General features: G+C 36.4%; 1 pseudogene; it reads left to right on the top strand.

Moving 5' to 3' along the window:
- The first annotated feature begins 549 nt into the window (after positions 1-549).
- Positions 550-5,757, top strand: LOC115527666 (annotated as a pseudogene).
- Positions 5,758-21,970: the final 16,213 nt, after the last annotated feature.

Below are 21,970 nucleotides of genomic sequence, written 5' to 3' on the forward strand. Positions count from 1 at the left end.
GTACCACCACTTGAGCTCTAATCCTTTGGCCCCCATCATCCCAACTTCATGCCTATTGACAAACCCAAACCTGACCTGTGGCTAATAGTCACCACTGAACTTATTAGTGATGCTGTACCCCTCTCACCAGCACATTTTTTTCTTTCTTTTTTTCCACCACACATTTCAAATGGCCTTGGTGGAATGGTGTCGTTTGGCTTCTTCTATGCACCCTACTCCTCTGGTGGGTGTTCCAGTCTCATTAATATATCCATTCTAGCATGACCTCTTCCCTCAGTCTCTTTTATTCTTCCTTCTACTATCTGCCAGGGCAACTCAGGCACTTCTACTCTGCTCAACATAGCCATTACTCTTTCTAGGCTTCTAAATGTTATCTCAGCAGTGAATTTGCACCATTCTCGAATCCTTGCTGGGGTGTTAAATTCCATGTTCCAAGCAAACATCCCCGAGTCAATGAATTCTTGATGATCCAGTCTTAAATTCTGGCCCTCTTGATCAGGCATCCTCAAAATTTAATCCCAGGAATATAGCCCTGGTTCCCGTTGATACATGCTAGCTAATTCTCTCAACTCCTGGACTGTGGAGTATCTTAATTTCCTTAACTGGGTAGTGCTGGGCTTCAGTCCAGGCATCAGCCTTTCAGCCAGGAGAGAAGATGGGGTATTTCTGAGGAGGAAAACTGCTGTCTTAAAGGGAAAGTCTTCTGCACTGTTCTGCAACACAGAGCAAGTGCAACCTCTTACTGGTGAAGAGGGGACCACCTTGTAAGCTCTGGGGCCTCAGGGGCATATTCAGCTCCAACATCTGGGCATCAATCCATATATCCCTAACCCATATTTCAGGGTACTGTATTTTTCCATTCTGAGTCCTGATGTGATAACAGACCTATCTCGATTAAGCATTCAAATGTCTCTGTGAAGCCCTGTGAGGATCTGACCTTCAGTTTTCTATTTAGCTTTGTCTGCTCTTCTACCACAGGATATACGCATGCCTTTATAAACAAAGGTGCCTCTTGTCTCATGTCATCACCAGTGAAATCTTTAACACCCACATACCACATTCAGGATGGTATTCTTCTTTCCTACAAGGTGGTGAGTGAGCCAGTCCCAATTCCTCATCTTACTTGGACCTTTCTCATTCTCATTTGCAGTAGTTTGAGTATGTCAAGAAGCAGACACAAAGACAGGATTATATATGCCAGGGATTGGAAGCATGGGTAGTTTTAAAAGGGGAAGAGAGCCTTGATGTCTGTGGAGAGAGGAAAGAAAGAATAGGGCATACAGAGTCTTAGACTATAGCACAGTTCCAAAAAAAATGATTCTGTCATGCTGATGGGAAATCCTCAAGCCAAATTTGTTTGTAGGAGTCCTGCAACTTGCTGGAATGGGCACACTTTAGTACCTTTGATCACCATGTTTAGTCACTGTCTGGGAAAAACAGCTCATGGGAAATAGAGGCTCAGCATGAACACAGTTGTGAATGCAGAAGGGCAGCAGCTGGAGCAGATAATTGGTTATACTCCATGTAGAAGGATTTCTGAGTGGCATATTTCATGGCACACACATACACACTCACACAGAGTCATTGCTTAAGATCAGTGAATCTTCATGTTCAATACTAGCAGATGAAATTGTCTGAGGAGCTGTATCCAGAGAAAGAGGATCCAGGCATCTCCAATTCAAATTCAAAATATACAAACACACACATATATTGTACACATAGGAATCAGACTCTACCATACCATTATTATTACAATTTTTTTAATTAAAATGGGTTTGTACAACCTTTCCTGGCCTGTCTAAAAAATGACCCCCATTTGTGGTTTTGTTTCTGTGTGAATATATATGCCAGATTTCCCACAGCTGACTGATAAATGAGTCTTTGGAACACAATAAAATTATAAACTGACAACTCCTGTAGCCATGAGAGGCGCATTTGGGCTTCCCCTAGGCACATGAGATATAGATCACCGAGTGTGTGCACTATCACTCTTTCAGTGGCCTTGGCAAAGCAATTTGTCTATCCATGCCATTTCTGGACAAAGATTCTTAGCAACAACGTTCCACTTTTACATCCAAAAGAAAACTAATGCAATATAAAAGTGTGGCTTTTGTATGTGACCAACATGACTAGTGCATATGTTTCTGTCTCATTATTCTATTCCATGTTGATAATCTGCTGGTTGTATCCAAGTCTATCCACAGCCTATAAATTCCTTGAAAGCAAGGACCATGTCTCATCATTGATTACACTCAATACCCAAGTGACTAAATCAGTGCCAACAAGTATTTAGTGACCTTTTCCATTAACCCTCTCCCTCCTTCTCTGGATCAGTTCTTTATTGTTCCCCATTAGAATCACAATATTTGGAGAGATGCCCCATATCTCTGTATAATCATTTCTTTTCCCTGAATTATTTAGCATCCCCACCGCTCCCTCATGGGAGTGCTGAGTCTGCCCTAGAGCCAAAATGGTTTTAAGTCAAGTAAGAAGTGTTGTACTTCTTACTGCCATATAGTAAGATTTACCACTGGCTCAATGGGACCTTTGCCAAAAAACTGGTTAGTGTGTCATCATGGCATCTTAAGAAATATCTTCCTAAGAAAATATTTTTTCATGACTAAAGAAGCCAATTTTCATAATGTCCCTAACCAGAATCATAACTGCCACCTCCACCTCCACCCCACCAGAACACGCCATATTTAGAGGCTTCAAGACACATATATGGAAGTAAGATTTTTTTTTTATGGTTACTGACATGTTATGGAAGAGGTTGGACTGTGGATATTAATGCGATGGTATGATTTCTTGGGAATTCTTCCCAGTCTTTCAGTGATATACATTTTTTTCAATTCAAATATGCTTTATAATTTTCAAGAAAATTGATACCTGTTTTCTTGTTTGAAATTTAAAATAGGCTTGGGAAGTAGGCAAGACAGATATTATTATTTACACTTGAAAAATAAGGAATCTGAAGTACCACAGAGTTAAATGGTGTAACTAAGGAGTAAATTTGTTACCAGTGATTAGAAAACAGAGAGATAAAAATGGACTATAATCTTTAGGAAATAAAATACAGCAAACAATAAATATGTACTGACTACACTCTAGGTGCTGGGCACTGCAGCTAGACTCAAGAACACAAGGACAAGTAAGATCAAGGCCTCCAAGAGTTTAGAATCTATAAAGTGGTCTTAAACTCTTCCAGTAAAAGACCATTTTTCATTAAAACAAATAAAAATCTTTTTATTAGAGGCACCTGGGTGGCTCAGCCAGTTAAGCATCTGACTCTTGATTTTAGCTCAGGTCATGATCTCACGGCCATGGGATCAAGCTTCACTTTGGGTTCTGCAATGAAAATGGAGCCTGCTTGGAATTCTCTCTTCCCCTGTCTCTCTGCCCCTTTCTGGCTAGCATGTATTCTCTCTCTCCCTCTGTCTAAAATTAAAAAAAAAAAAACTTTTTATTGTAGTTGTAAATCAACAAGGTTACAAATCAAATAGTGCAGAGTTGCTTATGATGAAAAGCAATAGTCTCCTTCTCCTTACCTTTCTGCTGCCACTTATCTTAGCCCCTCTCCAGAGGCAACCTTTTTCATTAAAATAAGTATGTTAAACCTTTTTTTAGTAATTTTATTAGGAAAAAAACAAACTACACAAAAAGTGTATAGAGAATAATAAAATAAATACCACCTACTCACCAATAACTATCTTTGTTAAGATTGAGAAGTCTTTACATATGGACATATTTTCTTCAGATCTTTATTTTTTCTGAGAGAAAACATCTCATATAGTTAAAGCCACCTGAGTGTTCCTTTCCAATCCCACTGTCCTACATCTCAACACATAGGTAACCACTAAGCACTGAATTTTTAACTTACATTTGTCCACATTTTTATTTTACTTATACTACATACATGATACACATAGATGTATATATATATATCTAGCTATATACATGTAGAGAGACATATGCACACGTATATACATAGTATGTTATATAATGCTGCAATGTATTTCCATAGTGAATGTATGATGTTATTTTTATATTTTGACAATCTATATCATTCTGCAACTTGCCTTTTTTTACTCTGCTTATGTTTTTGAGATTTCTCTCTCCTAATGCATGTATCTCTAGTTTGTTTTCTTTAAATTACTTATCAGTTCTTACTGATGGACATTTAAGTTGTTTCTTATTTATTGTTACTGCGAACAACATAGCATTTGGTCTTTCCCCATTAAATATGAAATTAGTAGGTGAATTTTATTAAGCCACTCTATTGAGGTTTTAATGACATATAAAAAGCTGTAGATATTTGATATATACAACTTTATGTGTTTAGAGATAAGTATATACCCATGAAACTATCATCACTATTAGTGCCATAATCTTATTTATTATCTCAAAAAGTTTTCTCACTCCCTTGACTTTGGAAAGAGGTGTTGTTTGTTTGTCTTTTAGTGGTAAGAGCACTTAAAATAATATATCCCCTCTTAGCAAAATTTTAAGTATACAGTATTGTTAATCAGTGGCCCTGTATCATACAGTGGATCTCCAGAACTTATTTATTTTGCATAACTGAAACTTTATACTCTTTGATGAACACTTCCCCATTTATCTCCCCCAACCCCTCACAACCACCATTATACTCTCTGTTTCTGTTTGACTATTTTATTTTTTATTTAAAAAATGTTTTTAATGTTTATCTATTTTTGAGAGAGAGAGAGAGAGAGACAGAGTGTGAGCAGGGGAGGGACAGAAAGAGGAAGACACAAAATCTGAAGCAGGCTCCAGGCTCTGAGCTGTTAGCACAGAGCCCAACACGAACCATGAGATCACGACTCGAGCCGAGGTCCAACGCTTAACTGACTGAGTCACCCAGGTGCCCTTGTTTGACTGTTTTAGATGGCACATATAAGTGAGATCATATAGGCTTTTTCTTTCTATGTCTGGACTATTTCATTTAGCATAATATCCACCAGATTAATCTATTCTAGCAACCTAAATATCCATTAACAGTTAAATGGGTAAAGAAAAGGTGGTACATGGATCTACAGCTGCCCAGAGAAAATGGCCACCCCAGCACTTTCTGGGCTCTCCCTGCAGGTGCCATACTTTAGTACTACTATAGTTAGTATAGTACTATACTATAATACTATAGTTAGTATATAGTACTATAGTACTACTATAGTACATCTGTGGTCAGGCTGTTTGCCAAACTTGTGAGGCAACCGTTTCAGATATATGGTATCGAAGGTCTGTATGCCACCGCTATTTATTCAGCATCTAAACAGAATAAAGTAGATAAGGAATTGTTGAGAGCACAATCTTGAAAGAACCCAAATGACTGCTTCTGTTATGAATCCCTGCATAAAGTGTTCAGTGAAAGTGAAAAGCCTAAATGACATGAAAGCAAAAGAGAGGTTCTATCTCCTCACATCTAACCTGGTCAATTTGCTTGTTGAAAATGGTCACTTGAACACTATCCCTGGAGTCATTTCTGCCTTGTCAACCGTGATAAGCATCCACCCTGGAGAAGTCCCTTGCACAGTTACCAGTGCACCTCCTTTAGATGAATCCACTCTATGAATTAAAAACAGTACTGAAGACCTTCCTAAGTAAAGGCCGAAATTGGAAGTTAAGACTGAACTGTCAATCATGGGTGCACTGATTGTCTGTACTGGAGAGAAATATGCTGATACATCTGTGAAAACCAAGATTCAGAAGCTAAGCAGGGCTTTGTGGGAAATTTTCTGAAAGTGTTGATTCTCTGTCAGTGAAAATTCCTAACCTTGGAGCAACAATAAAATGCTTCCTGAACGACAGCAAAAAGAAAATGTGGTGCAAGCATACAATGGAGTATTTTTCAGCCTTACAATGGCAGAATTTCCTTCTTTTTAAAGGCTGAGTAATATTCCATTGTATCTATATGCCACCTTTACTTTATCCATTTAACTATTGATGGATATTTAGGTTTGTTTCCATATCTTGGCTATTGTGCATAATGCTGTAATGAAGGTGAAAGTGCAGATGTCTCTTTGAGACCCAGATTTCAATTCCTTTGGATATGTATCCAAAAGTGAAATTTCTAGATCAAATGGTAATTCTATTTTTTAAAGTTTTTTTTAAAGTTTACTTGTTTATTTTTGAGTGAGAGAGAGCATGAACACACATGTGCCCACAAGTGGGGGAGAGACAGAGAGAGAGAATCCCAAGCAGGCTCTGCACTGTTAGTGTGGAGCCTGATGCAGGGCTTGAACCCATGAACTGTGAGTTTGTGACCTGAGCTGAAATCAAGACTTGGATGTTTAACCAACTGAGCCACCCAGGTGCCCTGGTAATTCTATTTTTAATTTTTAAGGGACCTCCATATTGTTTTCCATAGTGACTGCACTAATTTACATTCCCACCAAAAGTGTACAAGCATTCCCTTTTCTCCACGTCCTCGCCAACACTTCTTCTCCTTTGTTTTTTTGACAATGGTATCCTAACAGGTGTGAGGTGACAGCTTATTGTCGTTTTGATTTGCATTTCCCTGATGACTAGTGATGTTGTACACATTTTCATATCCCTGTTGGCCATTTGTATGTCTTCTTTGGAGAAATGTGTATTCAGGTCCTTCACCCATTTTTAAATTGAGTTATTTGTGGTTTGTTTCTGTTGAGTTATAACATTGCCAAATATATTTTGGATATTAACCTCTTATATGATATATGGTCTGAAAATATTTTTCCCATTGTAGGTTGGCTTTTCATTTTGTTAATTGTTTTTTTTTTTTTTTTTTTTTGCTGTGCAGAAGCTTTTTAGTTTGATCTAATCTAATTTGTCTAGTTTTGCTTTTGTTGCCTGTGCTTTTTTGATGCCATATCCAGGAAATCATTGCCCCATCCAATATCTAGAAACATTTCTCCTATGTTTTTTTTCTAAGAGTATTATGGTTTCAGGTTTTACATTTAAGTCTTCAATTCATTTTGAGTTTATTTTTATGTATAGTGTGAAACAAAGGTCCAGTTTTAGTCTTTTTTTTTAAATATGAAATTTATTGTCAAATTGGTTTCCATACAACACCCAGTGCTCATCCCAACAGGTGCCCTCCTCAATTTCCATCACCCACCTCCCCTCCCTCCCACCCCCCGTCAACCCTCAGTTTATTCTCAGTTTTTAAGAGTCCCTTATGGTTTTCCTCCTTCCCTCTCTGTAACTTTTTTCCCCTTCCCCTCCCCCATGGTCTTCTGTTAAGTTTCTCTGGATGAACATAAGAGTGAAAACATATGGTATCTGTCTTTCTCTGTATGACTTATTTCACTTAGCATAACACTCTCCAGTTCCATCCACGTTGCTACAAAAGGCCATATTTCATTCTTTCTCATTGCCAAGTAGTATTCCATTGTATATATAAACCACAATTTCTTTATCCATTCATCAGTTGATGGACATTTAGGCTCTTTCCATAATTTGGCTATTGTTGAAGGTGCTGCTATAAACATTGGGGTACAAGTGCCCCTATGCATCAGTACTCCTGTATCCCTTGGGTAAATTCCTAGCAGTGCTATTGCTGGGTCATAGGGTAGATCTATTTTTAATTTTTTGAGGAAACTCCACCCTGTTTTCTCGAACAGCTGCGCCATTTTGCATTCCCACCAACAGTGCAAGAGGGTTCCCATTTCTCCACATCTTCTCCAGCATCTATAGTCTCCTGATTTGTTCATTTTAGCCACTCTGACTGGCGTGAGGTGATATCTGAGTGTGGTTTTGATTTGTATTTCTCTGATGAGGAGTGATATTGAGCATCTTTTCATGTGCCTGTTGGCCATCTGGATATCTTCTTTAGAGAAGTGTCTATTCATGTCATCTGCCCATTTCTTCACTGGATTATTTGTTTTTTGGGTGTGGAGTTTGGTGAGATCTTTATAGGTTTTGGATACTAGCCTTTTGTCCGATATGTCATTTGCAAATATCTTTTCCCATTCTGTCGGTTGCCTTTTAGCTTTGTTGATTGTTTCCTTTGCAGTGCAGAAGCTTTTTATCTTCATGAGGTCCCAATAGTTCACTTTTGCTTTTAATTCCCTTGCCTTTGGAGATGTTTCAAGTAAGAAATTACTGCAGCTGAGGTCAAAGAGGTTTTTTCCTGCTTTCTCTTCTAGGGTTTTCATGGTTTCCTGTCTCACATTCAGGTCCTTCATCCTTTTTGAGTGTATTTTTGTGAATGGTGTAAGAAAGTGGTCTAGTTTCATTCTTCTGCATGTTGCTGTCCAGTTCTCCCAGCACCATTTGTTAAAGAGACTGTCTTTTTTCCATTGGATATTCTTTCCTGCATTGTCAAAGATTAGTTGCCCATACTTTTGTGGGTCCAATTCTGGAGTCTGTATTCTATTCCATTGGTCTATGTATCTGTTTTTGTGCCAATACCATGCTGTCTTGATGATTACAGCTTTGTAGTAGAGGCTAAAGTCTGGGATTGTGATGCCCCCCACTTTGGTCTTCTTCAGTATTACTTTGGCTATTCAGGGTCTTTTGTAGTTCCATACAAATTTTAGGATTGCTTGTTCTAGCTTTGAGAAGAATGCCGATGCAATTTTGATTGGGATTGCATTGAATGTGTAGATTGTTTTGGATAGTATTGAGATGTTAACAATATTTGTTCTTCCAATCCATGAGCATGGAATGTTTTTCCATTTCTTTGTATCATCTTCAATTTCCTTCATAAGCTTTCTATAGTTTTCAGCATACAGATCTTGTACATCTTTGGTTAGATTTATTCCTAGGTATGTTATGCTTCTTGGTGCAATTGTGAATGGGATCAATTTCTTTATTTGTCATTCTGTTGCTTCATTATTTGTTTATAAGAATGCAACTGATTTCTGTGCATTGATTTTGTATCCTGCGACTTTGCTGAATTCATGTGTGAGTTCTAGCAGACTTTTGGTGGAGTCTGTCGGGTTTTCCATGTATAGTATCATGTCATCTGAAAAAAGTAAAAGCTTGACTTCATCTTTGCCAATTTTGATGCCTTTGATTACCTTTTGTTGTCTGATTGCTGATGCTAGAACTTCCAACACTATGTTAAACAACAGTGGTGAGAGTGGACATCCCTGATCTCAGGGGGAAACTCTCAGTTTTTCCCCATTGAGAATGATATTAGCTGTGGGCTTTTCATAAATGGCTTTTATGATCTTTAAGTATGTTCCTTCTATCCTGGCTTTCTCGGGGGGTTTTATTAAGAAAGAATGCTGAATTTTGTCAAATTCTTTTTCTGCATTGATTGACAGGATCATATGGTTGTTATCTTTTCTTTTATTCATGTGATGTATCATATTGATTGATTTGCGAATATTGAACCAGCCCTGCAGCCCAGGAATGAATCCCGCTTGATCATGGTGAATAATTCTTTTTGTATGCTGTTGAATTTGATTTGCTAGTATCTTGTTGAGAATTTTGCATCCATATTCATCAGGGACATTGGCCTGTAGTTCTCCTTTTTTGCTGGGTCTCTGTCTGGTTTGGGAATCAAAGTAATGCTGGCTTCACAGAATGAGTCTGGAAGTTTTCCTTCCCTTTCTATTTTTTGGAACAGCTTGAGAAGGATAGGTATTATCTCTGCTTTAAATGCCTGGTAGAATTCCCCAGGGATGCCATCTGGTCCTGGACTCTTATTTGTTGCAAGATTTTTGATAACTGATTAAATTTCTTCACTAGTTATGGGTCTGTTCAAATTTTCTATTTCTTCCTGTTTGAGTTTTGGAGTGTGTGGGTGCTTAGGAATTTTTCTATTTCTTCCAGGTTGTCCTGTTTGTTGGCATATAATTTTTCATAGTGTTCCCTGATAATTGCTTGTATTTCTGAGGGATTGATTGTAATAATTCCATTTTCACTCATGATTTTATCTATTTGGGTCATCTCCCTTTTCTTTTTTTGAGAAGCCTGGCTAGAGGTTTATCAATTTTGTTTATTTTTTCAAGAAACCAACTCTTGGTTTCATTGATCTGCTCTACTATGTTTTTAGATTCTATATTGTTTATTTTTGCTCTGATCTTTATCATTTCTCTTCTTCTGCTGGGTTTGGGGTGTCTTTGCTGTTCTGCTTCTATTTCCTTTAGGTATGATGTTAGATTTTGTATTTGGGATTTTTCTTGTTTCTTGAGATAGGCCTGGATTGCAATGTATTTTCCTCTGAGGACTGCCTTCGCTGCATCCCAAAGCGTTTGGATTGTTGTATTTTCATTTTCATTTGTCTACATATATTTTTAAATTTCTTCTCTAATTGCCTGGTTGATCCATTCATTCTTTAGTAGGTGTTCTTTAACCCCCATGCTTTTGGAGGTTTTCCAGACTTTTTCCTGTGGTTGATCTCAAGTTTCATAGCATTGTGGTTTGAAAGTGTGCATGGTATGATCTCAGTTCTTTTATACTTATTAAGGGCTGTTTTGTGACCCAGTATGTGATCTGTCTTACAAAATGTTCCATGTGCACTTGAGAAGAAGGTATATTCTGTTGCTTTGGGATGCAGAGTTCTAAATATATCTGTCAAGTCTATCTGGTCAAATGTATTATTCAGGGCCTTTGTTTCTTTATTGATTCTGTGTCTGGATGATCTATCCATTTCTGTAAGTGGAGTATTAAAGTCCCCTGCAATTACCACATTCTTATCAATAAGGTTGTTTATGTCTGTGATTGTTTTATATATTTGGGGATCCCATATTCAGTGCATAGACATTTATAATTATTAGCTCTTCCTGATGGATAGACCCTGTAATTATTATATAATGCCCTTCTTCATCTCTTGTTACAGGCTTTAATTTAAAGTCTAGTTTATCTGATATAAGTATGGCTACACCAGCTTTCTTTTGACTTCTAGTAGCATGATAGATAGCTCTCCATCCCCTCACTTTCAATCTGAAGGTGTCCTCAGGTCTAAAATGAGTCTCTTGTAGATAGAAAATAGATGGGTCTTGGTTTTTTATCCATTCTGATACCCTCTGTCTTTTGGTTGGAGCATTTAGTCCATTTACATTCAGTGTTATTATTGAAAGATAAGGGTTTAGAGTCATTGTGATATCTGTAGGTTTCATGCTTGTAGTGATGTCTCTGGTACTTTGTGGTCCTTGCAACATTTCACCCACAGAGTCTTCCTTAGGATATCTTGTAGGGCTGGTTTAGTGGTGTGAATTCTTTCAGTTTTTGTTTGTTTGGGAAAACCTTTATCTCTCCTTCTATTCTGAATGACAGACTTGCTGGAAAAAGGATTCTTGGCTGCATATTTTTTTCTGTTCATACATTGAAGATTTCCTTCCATTCCTTTCTGGCCTGCCAAGTTTCAATAGATAGGTCTGCTACTACCCTTATGTGTCTTCCTTTGTATGTTAGGGCCTGTTTATCCCTAGCTGCTTTCAGAATTCTCTCTTTATCCTTGTATTTTGCCAGTTTCACTATATGACGTGCAGAAGATCAGTTCAAGTTACATCTGAAGGGAGTTCTCTGTACCTCTTGGATTTTAATGCCTGTTTCCTTCCCCAGATCAGGGAAGTTCTCAGCTATGATTTGTTCAAGTACACCTTCAGCCCCTTTCTCTCTCTCTTCTTCTTCTGGAATTCTTATGATACGGATATTGTTCCATTTGATTACATCACTTAGTTTTCTAATTCTTCCCTCATACTCCTGGATTTTTTTATCTCTCTTTTTCTCAGCTTCCTCTTTTTCCATAATTTTATCTTCTAATTCACCTATTCTCTCCTCTGCCTCTTCAATCCATGCTATGGCCACCTCCATTTTATTTTCTACCTCATTTATAGCATTTTTAAATTCCTCATGACTATTTTTTAGTCCCTTGATCTCTGTAGCAATGGATTCTCTGCTGTCCTCTATGCTTTTTTCAAGCCCAGCGATTAATCTTATGACTATTATTCTAAATTCTTGTTCCCTTATATTGCTTAAATTGGTTTTGATCATTTGTTAGCTGTCACGACTTCCTGGAGTTTCTTTTGAGAAGAATTCTTCCGTTTCGTCATTTTAATTAGTCCCTGTGGTAGCTCCAACCTGCAGGGCACTTCCCCTGTGGTGTCTGGAGAAACTTGTGTTGGTGGGAGGGGCCGCAGTCAGACCAGATGTGGCCCCCCCGCTGGGGCCACACCACAGTCAGACTGGTATGTACCTTATCTTCCCCTCTTCCAGGGGCAGGACTCACTGTGGAGTAGTGTGGCCCCTGTCTGGGCTGCTTGAACACTGCCAGGCATGTGGTGCTGCTTCGATGGGATCTGGCCAAGGGTGTATTAGACAGGGTGGATCCACAAGGTGCACAGGGGTGGGAGGGGTAGGCTTAGCTAGCTTTGCCAGTGGTGATCCCCTGCAGGAGGGGCCCTGCAGCACCGGGAGGGAGGCAGGCCCCTCGGAGGCATGGATCCACAGAAGCACAGCATTGGGCATTTGCCCGGTGCAAGCAAGTTCGGTGACAGGAACTGGTTCCCTTTGGGATTTGGGCTGGTGGATGGGAGAGGGAGATGGCGCTTGCCAGCGCCTTTGTTCCCTGCTGAGCTGAGCTCTGTCTTCCGGGGCTCAACACCTCTCCCTCCCGGTGTCCTCTCACCCTCCTGCTCTCTGAGCAGAGCCGTTGACTTATAACATTCCAGATGTTAAGTGCTGCTGGCTGTCAGAACTCATGGAGTCCGGCCCCTCCACTTTTGCAAGCCAGACTTCAGGGGATCTGCCTTGCCAGGCAGGCTGCCCCTCCACCGCCCGGCTCCCTCCCACCAGTCCGTGTAGCATGCACCACCTCTCTGCCCTTCCTACCCTCTTCCATGGACCTCTTGTCTGCGCTTGGCTCCCGAGAGTCCATTCTGCTAGTCTTCCCACAGTTTTCTGGGTTATTTAGGCTGATGTGGATGGAGTCTAAGCGATCAGCAGGACGAGGTGAGCCCTGCGTCCTCCTACACTGCTATCTTTGCCCTGTCCAATTTTAATCTTTTGCATATGGATATCCAACTTTCCCCAATATAACTTATTGAATGGACTATCTTTTCCCCACTGCATATTCTTGGCACACTTGTTGAAGATCAGTTGAATATATGTTTATGGTCCTATTTCTGGGCAGTCTTTTCTGTTCTATTGGTCTCTATGTCTGCTTTTATGCCAGTATCATAGTGTTTTGATTACTGTCACTTTGTAATATGTTTTGAAATAGGGAATGTGGTACCTCCAGCTTTGTTCTTTCTCAAAATTGCTTTGGCTGTTTGAAGTCTTTTGTGGTTTCAAATTAATTTTAGGATTGTTTTTGTATTTCTGTAAAAAGTTCCATTGGGAATGGAGTGGAGATTGCATTGTATCTATAGAACATTTGGTGAAGTATGGATATTTTAACAATATTAATCCTTCTGGTTCAAGAACATAGAATGTCCTTCCATTTATTTGTATCTTTTGACATTTATTTCGTCATTGTTTTGTAGTTTTCAGTGCACAAGTCTTTCACCTGGTTAAATTTATTCCTAAGTATTTTATTGCTTTTAATGCTAGTCTAAATGGAATTGTTTTCTTTATTTTTTTGGACAGATTGTTGTTATTGTATAGAGATGCAAATGAATTTTGTATGTTGATTTTGTATTCTGAGACTTTACTGAATTTGGTTATTAGTTATAAATTTTTTTTTTTGTAGAGCCCTTACTTAGGATTTCTATGTTTAAGGTCATGCCATTTGTAAACACAGAAAATTTTACTTCTTCCTTTCTAATTTGGATGGCTTTTTTTTTCTTGCCTAACAAGGCCCACAGCTAATAATATACTAAGCAATGAAAAGCTGAATAATGAAAAGCTCCAACTTGCTCTAAGAGTTGGAAATTTTTTTGTAGATGCCCTTTATCAAGGAAGAACTCTTCTATTCATAGTTTTCTAAGAGTTTTTAATCATAAACGGAGGTTGAATTTGTTAAATGCTTTATCTTCATCTACTGAAATGAATGTAATTTTTCTTCTTTAGCCTGTTGATTTTGTGAATTACACTGATTGAATTTTGAACATTAAATCAGGCTTCCATTACTGGGATAAACTCCATTTGATCATGTTATTTTTTATATATATTTACATTTGGAATTTAATTTGTTAATATTTTCTTGGGGATTTTTAAAATGTTTTCATAAGAGATATTAGTACGTATTTTTTATTTCTTGTAATTTCTTTGTTTTTTTGGCATCAGGGTGATGCTGGTCTATTAAAATTAGTTGAAAACTGTTCTCTTCTGTTTTCTGGTAGACATTGTTTTGAGCTGGTATTTTTTCCTTAAGTGTTCACTGATGTAGAATTGGTTTCACCAGTGAAACCATCTGAGCCTGTGTTCTTTATTGGAAAGTCTTAAACTATGAATTCAGTTTCTTTAGAATGTAATGATAGATGTATGGCTATTCCTATAATATACTTTTACTGAGTGAATTTTGGTAGTTTCTGTATTTCAAAGCATGGTTCCATTTTATGTAAATGCTTGAATTTACAAGTTGTTCATAATATCTTATTTTCCTTTTAATGTTTATATGGTTTATATTAATTCTTGTCTTTAATTCTTGAAATTGGTAATTTGTGTCTTTCTCCATAGTGTTATTGGTCAGTTTTTGAGAGTTTTGTCAATTTTATTGATTTTTTCAAAGAACTAGTTGTTTATTTGATTTTATCTAGTTTTTTCAATTTATTCATTTCTATTCATTATTATCTTTCTCTTCCTATTAGATTTGGATTCTATTTGCTTTTCTTTTTGTAGCTCATATTAATGATGTAAAACCTTTCTTCACTTTACATGAAGCAATTAAAGCTCACAGTTTTCTCTTTAAGCACTGTTTTGGTTGTATCCCACAAATTTTGATATATTCTAGTTCCATTTTTACTCTGTTCAGTGTATTCATTAATTTCCCTAAAAGTTTTTTATAGTGTGGTATAATTTCCAAGTATTTAGGAGAATTTTCCAGACATCTTTCTTTTATTAATTTTCTGGTTAATTCCCCTGTGTTTTCATGCAGTTCTGTGAGACTGGGGCCACCTTGCAGGCAAATTGGTGAGAAAGAAGAAGGTGAAAAAATACCAGGGAATTCCTCCACATTATTTGGGCAGTGGGAGCCCATTTTTACAATATTTCTATTCAGACAGATGAATCTTTTCTCAGGGTTTTAGGTGCCTGTGTCATCACCATCACAACCATAAAATTTTCCAACTAGTCGGCCTACTGGTGGGACTTGGAGAGAAAAGGGAACTAAGGAAAAGGTTAAAGGAAGTGGGTATTTCTCTACAAATTTTCTTGCATGCAGGAACCTCTTTTCCTGGTTTCATGGCTAGAGGTAATGTTTTGTTTCTGATAATTTTTGCTTTCAACACCCATGGCACAGTTCTGCCACTTGGGACTTTTCTCAGTCAAAGCTTGAAGATAAAGAAGGAAAATAAGACCATGCAACTTGCCCTCATTACAGATCATTGTCCAGATTTTGAGTTCAGTTTACAGGCTTTTTGCTCATGTTTACTTTTCAGAGTACTTAGGTGGTTGTCTTTGTATTCTACTCAGATATTGTAGTTATAATCAGTGTGAGAAATATGCTGTAGTTGGCATCTTGATTGACATGGATGGAAGCTTAGAAGTCTTGTTTTCATTTTTTGAGGGTATTTTCTTCTGGGTAAATGATTCCATATTGAAAGTTTGCACTTTGTAAACTTTAAAGGTGCTGTTCATTGTCAGTTGACTTACATAGTTTTGATTGAAAAGTGAGCTGTCAGTCTCATTGTTGATATCATGAAAGTAATATGCCTTTCCTTCACTGTGATTGCTTTTAAGTTGTTCTCTTGGCTTTGAGGTTTAGCATTGTGGCCATGATATTTCTAGATATCCTTTGCATTTTTCCTATTCACAGTTTCCTGAGCTTCTTAAATCTTTGAATTGATTTCTTTTGTCAAGTTTGGAAAATTCATGGCTATTATTTCTTCAAATATTTATTGCCCCTTATTCTCTTTTTCCACTCATATAAGACTCAATTACTCATATGTTAGAACTTTTATTCTTCAACTTAGTCCAGAATTGGCAAATGTCAGCAGAGAATAAAATGGATGCAATGATTAACTAACATCACCGGGCTCCCCATTCTATGAAATTCTTTGCTCTTTACTCTTAAATATTAACTTTAAGATTACTTTGTCAAATTATGTGATAATCTCTGGTGGAACTTTATTGTAATTACATTATACTCATATATTAATATAGGGAGAATTGGCATTTTAAAAAATACCAAGACTTCTTACCTCCAAATAAGGCATAATTTCTATTTATTCAAACCTTCTTTTACCAACAAGGTTTGTGATTTTCTCCATAAGGGTAATACACATTTTTGTTGGACATATGCCTTGTTATTTCATAGATACAGTAAAACCTTGGATTGTAAGTTGTTCTGCGAGAATTCTGCAAGATAAACAAACATTTCTAATAAATTTTAACTTGATAGATGAATGATGTCTTAAGATATGAGTAGTACATGATGCCAAGTATCACATGATTATAACTGAGCCAGTGCTTCTCTTTCTCTCTCTCACTGTGGGATTGTGGGTGATCATCTCCCATGCTGAGATAGTCAGGCCACCTTGTTTGGCAGAAATCAATGATTTTCAGAACATTGGAAGGTAGCCACAATTGGCAGTAGTGTATTTTTTGTCACTTCAAAGCACCTATGAACAGTCCTTTGCTTTTCTATACAAGAATAAGCTTAGGAATGCTTTGCTTCATTCTAGGCCAGGCTGCCTGCAGATACAGACCCTTTCCTCTGCTGCCCTATTACCAGTTACCAGTTAAATACAGTATATGACAAGAGTTTATTAATACTGTACTTTAGTCAACATCTGTGTGAGCATATACAATGGTCCCCATGCAGAAAAAGGTGCAAAGAAAGGTGGTAAGGAGATAATTATGGTGGAAGTTAAGAAGGAAATCATTGAGAAGTTTGAATGGGGTATGAGAGTAGAAATTGCAAGATTTTATAAGAAGTCTATGTCTGCATCTTGTCTGCAGAAAAGGAGGAGAAAAGGGTGGAGGAATTCCTCACTTCATATGAGATTAAGGACATGTATAACATGTGGAAAACAGTGCAAAATTTTGTAAAAAAGCACCACCCAAATAAGACTGTAGCAGTGCTAGCGATGAATCTGTTTAATGACAATACAATGTCACATTTCCATGAAATTATCAAAAGGAGGCAAAAGCAAATGTCATTGGAGAGGTTTCTTGTCAAAGTTACACTAAAAGAAAAAAATTCCATTGAGCCAATATACAACAGTGATTCTGTTAGTGATAGTGAAAGTTGTCCCATACAATAGCCCTCTTCTCTCTTATCTCCCTCACAGCAGTCGTGAAGGTTTTCAAAGGTAAAAGTGCAGGCTAATTTGTTTATTTTTATTTATATTTTGTATTTTCTTTATTATTTTGTATTATATTACCGTATTGTAATCAGTTTTATGTGAATATTTTTGGGATGTGTAACAAATCATCTGAGTTTGCATTATTTCTTATAGGGAAATTTGCTTTGATATACAACTGCTTTGGATTACAAGCATGTTTCTGGAATGAATTATGCTTGCACATCAAGGTTTTACTGTATTTATATTTATATATTCTAATATATCCATAATATGTTATCATGAATGGTAATTTTTTTCTTTTGTATTTTTCAAATTGGTTATTGCTAACGTGTAAGATTATCCATCTCAACTGCAGTCACATAATGCTATTTACATATATTACTATCATGTGAAAATACTTCAACAACAGTTATATTTCCTTTTTCTTTGCTAAAATTGTTGTTCTGTGTCTTTTCTCCACTTTTTCTTTCTCTCTTTCTCATCAAACTTGATAGAGATTTTACTATTTTATTAGTCTTTCAAAGAATTAGCTTATGATATTATGGAATTTTCTACTGTTTTCCAATCTTTCCATATTTATCACTTTGTGATCAAATAAAATGCTCATACCTCCTTTTGTTTATTTAATAACTTTGGCTCCATTGACTCTGCTGAGAAACATGAGGATTTGGCTAACTTAACAATGTTCTCTTCCCTCCTCTTTTCTTCCCAGCATTTGGTAGCTTTGTGATAAAAATATATTTGATAAAGAATATATATTTTATTCATATTAAACAATTATATAAACCACTAAAATATTAATAAATATATTTAAATATATAAATATTTTAGAATATTTATTATCATTGTAACTTTATTTATTCATTTGTTTATTTATTTTTAAAAGTTTATTGTCAAGTTAGCTTACATAAAGTGTAGTTTTGGTTTTAGGAGTAAATTCCCATGATTCATGACTTATATCACAACACCCAGTGCTTATCCCAGCAAGTGCCCTCCTCAATGCCCATCATCCATTTTCCCCTGCCCCCCCAACCCCCACCTCCATCAACTGTTAGTTTGTTCTCTGTACTTAAGAGTCTCTTATGGTTTGCCTCCTTCTCTGTTTATAACTTATTTTTCCTTCCCTTCCCCTATGGTCTTATGTTAAGTTTCTCAAATTTCACATGTGAGTGAAACATATAATATCTGTTTTTCTCTGGCTGACTTATTTCACTTAGCATAATACCCTTAAGTTCCATCCACATTGTTGCAAATGGAAAGATTTTGTTCTTTTCCATCGCTGAGTAGTATTCCATTGTGTGTGTGTGTATGTGTACATGTATGTGTATATACACACATACATACACACACAACTTTTTGTATATATGTATACACACATCTATATATGACATCTTCTTTATCCACTCATCAGTTGATGGACATTTGGGCTCTTTCCATAATTTGGCTATTGTTGTTAGTGCTGCTGTAAACATCAGGGAACATGTGCCTCTACAAATCAGTCCTTTTTATTCTTTGGATAAATTCCTAGTAGTGCTATTGCTGGGTCATAGGGTAATTCTATTTTTAATTTTTTGAGGAACATCCACACTGTTTTCCACAGTGGCTGCACTAGTTTGCATTCCCACCAACAGTGCAAGAGGGTTCCCCTTTCTCTGCATCCTCACCAACATCTGTTTCCTGAGTTGTTAATTTTGCCACTCTGACTGGTGTGAGGTGGTATCTCAATGTGATTTTGATTTGTATTGCCCTGATGATGAGCGATGTTGAGCATCTTTTCATGTGTCTCTTAGCCATCCAGATGTCTTCTTTTGAAAATTGTCTATTCATGTCTTCTTCCCATTTCTTCACTGGATTATTTGTTTTTCAGGTGTTGAGTTTGGTAAATTCTTTATAGATTTTGGATACTAACCCTTTATCTGATACATCATTTGCAAATATCTTCTCCCATTCCATTGGTTGCCTTTTAGTTTTGTTGATTGTTTCCTTTGCTGTGCAGAAACTTTTTATCTTGATGAGGTCCCAACGTTCATTTTTGCTTTTATTTCCCTTGCTTTCAGAGACATGTCAAGTAAGAAGTTGCTGTGGCTGAGATCAAAGAGGTTGTTGCCTTTTTTCTCCTCTAGGATTTTTGATGTTTTCCTGTCTCACATTTGGGTCTTTCATCCATTTTGAATTTATCTTTATGGTTTAAGAAAGTGGTCCAGTTTTATTCTTCTGCATGTTGCTGTCCAGTTCTGTAACTTTAAATGACATATTTTAACTTCTACTTTTTGTTCTGTCAACTTTTGTGTTTCTTGATACCCTGTTATGTAAGATAAAGATATTAATACTGCAACTCTTTCATTTACTTCCCCTTAAAGGAATCTTCCATTTTCGGTAATACATTTACTTTTACTTTATCATTGGTGTTATTCCCATTTTGTTCTGCAATCCTTACCGATTCTCTACATTTTGCTATAGAAAGTATCCAAATATTGAAAAGCAATAAAGAGGAGCTACATAATTTTGACATAAAAGTCTTTTTTTGCTGGGACAAAACCTATGGTAGATTGGCATTTTCTATTTTATACTCTAATGTCACAACTCCTGGGCCACTCAAAGAATTTCCCTATCATCAAGGTCAAATAATCTTTTTTTTCCTTTATACTCCTTTAACTGCTTAAGACCATATCACATTTTAGATTATTTCATATTTGAACTTAAATTTCTTATTCAGATTTTTTTGTTCTCAGTTTTTAAATTGCTTTTTTTCCCTTACAAAATATATCTTTATCACATTTACACATTTTTTCTATTCTTTTCATTCACTGTAAAGTCATTCCCCTCTAGGTATTCTGTATAAATCTCATTCGTAGACTTTTCATTATTACGCCCTGAATTTGATCTACTCCTTCTGGATCTCATGGCTTCTTCTCTTGTTTGAATGAATTGCAACTTTAAGTAATTCCCTTAAGGGAGTAGGTGGAAGTTACACTTTCTGAGTCTTTGTGTGAAAAGTCTTTTTTAATATTAAGACATTTAATGAACACTCCACATAAAACCAGTTACAATTTTGGTGTCCACTGATGAAGAAAATTAATAGGGACAGGAGGTTTATATGAATTCAGTAATGCTTTTTAAAGTAATTTGTTTTGTGTTAATCCTAAAAGTATCTATAGCTATTCAAGAAATACCATTAAATATACGTATGAACATATGTTATTTATCCAGTGTAGAGGTGGAATGCTGTCTGGAATTCTGCAGTAAATTGTGCATGCCCCTCAGGTTCAGAACCCAGTATGAGCTAAGAATGACTTTTATATTTTTAAATTGCTATTTAGAAAAAAAAAAGAATATGTGACAGAGATGATATGTGGCTCACAAATGTAAAATATTTACTATGTGGTCCTTCATAGAAAAAGTGATGTGATTCTTAGCTAAACTCTCATAAACCTAGATAAAAATAATCTACATGTTCTTTGTTTCACAACAACAAAATGCTAGGTTGTATTGTTTGCTAGCAGTGAGTGAGAAATCTTTTCATTCCAGAAAGCATGTGAACCAGACTCATAGAATACTGGGGATTATATGCAAAAGAATATAACTTATTTAGAAAATTTAAGCAATGCCACTGAAGACTTAATTTTTTTCACAAAAGCAGATCCTTAAGTTATATGGTAAATAGTACAGATTAAATACTTTCAAATTTTCTTTTATTCCTTTATTTTAATAGAGGTATAGAAAAGAAATTGAGAAAAGGGCCATAATTTCTTGCCTAGATAATCCTTGTTTGTATAGAAATGCAGACTTGTTGAAAACTGAAAAATAAAAGTCTCACTCCCCCTCTTACCTTCACTTCCTTTCCTCCCAAGTTACGAGTTTTTAAGTTTTGTTTCCTTACAACAAAATGGTTATTTATATACCTAATTGTATATACATATAGGGTTGTGTATTTGTGTATATATGTACGTGAGTATATCACTTAGAAGAGATCATATTATACCATTCTGGTCATTGCTTTTTTTTTTTCTTTTTCACTTTTGTTTAAAAATTTTAACGTTTATTTACTTGTGTGTGAGAGAGAACAGGCAGGGGGCAGAGAGAGGGAGACACAGAATCTGAAGCAGACTCCAGGCTCTGTGCTGTCAACACAGAGCCTGACACAGGGCTCAAACTCACAAACCATGAGATCATGACCTGGGCCAGAGTCAGGTGCTTAACTGACTGAGCCACCCAGGCACCCCATCTTTTTAACTTTTTAAAACAAAAATACATTTTGATGTTTTTCATGTGAATGTATACAGATCTGCTTTGTTCTTTTTTAACATATATTGAATTATTTTTAGCCTTATGAAAAAGTTCATCAAATTTTATGAAATCACAATTCATATGTTCGTAGAATTTTAATATGCTCTTCATCCAGCTTCCCCTAACGTTAACATTTGACATAACTATAGTATAATTATAGAAATAAGGAAATTAACATTGATATAGTACTATTAATTAATCTATAGATCTTTTTCAAATTTGGCCAATTTTCCCTCTATTATACTTTTTTCTGTTCTAGAATTCCATTTAGGACACTACATTGCATTTAGCTATCCTGTCTTTCAATTTGGGATGATTGTTCC

This window comes from Lynx canadensis, chromosome D2 (assembly GCF_007474595.2).
Source record: "Lynx canadensis isolate LIC74 chromosome D2, mLynCan4.pri.v2, whole genome shotgun sequence".
Lineage (NCBI taxonomy): Eukaryota > Metazoa > Chordata > Mammalia > Carnivora > Felidae > Lynx > Lynx canadensis.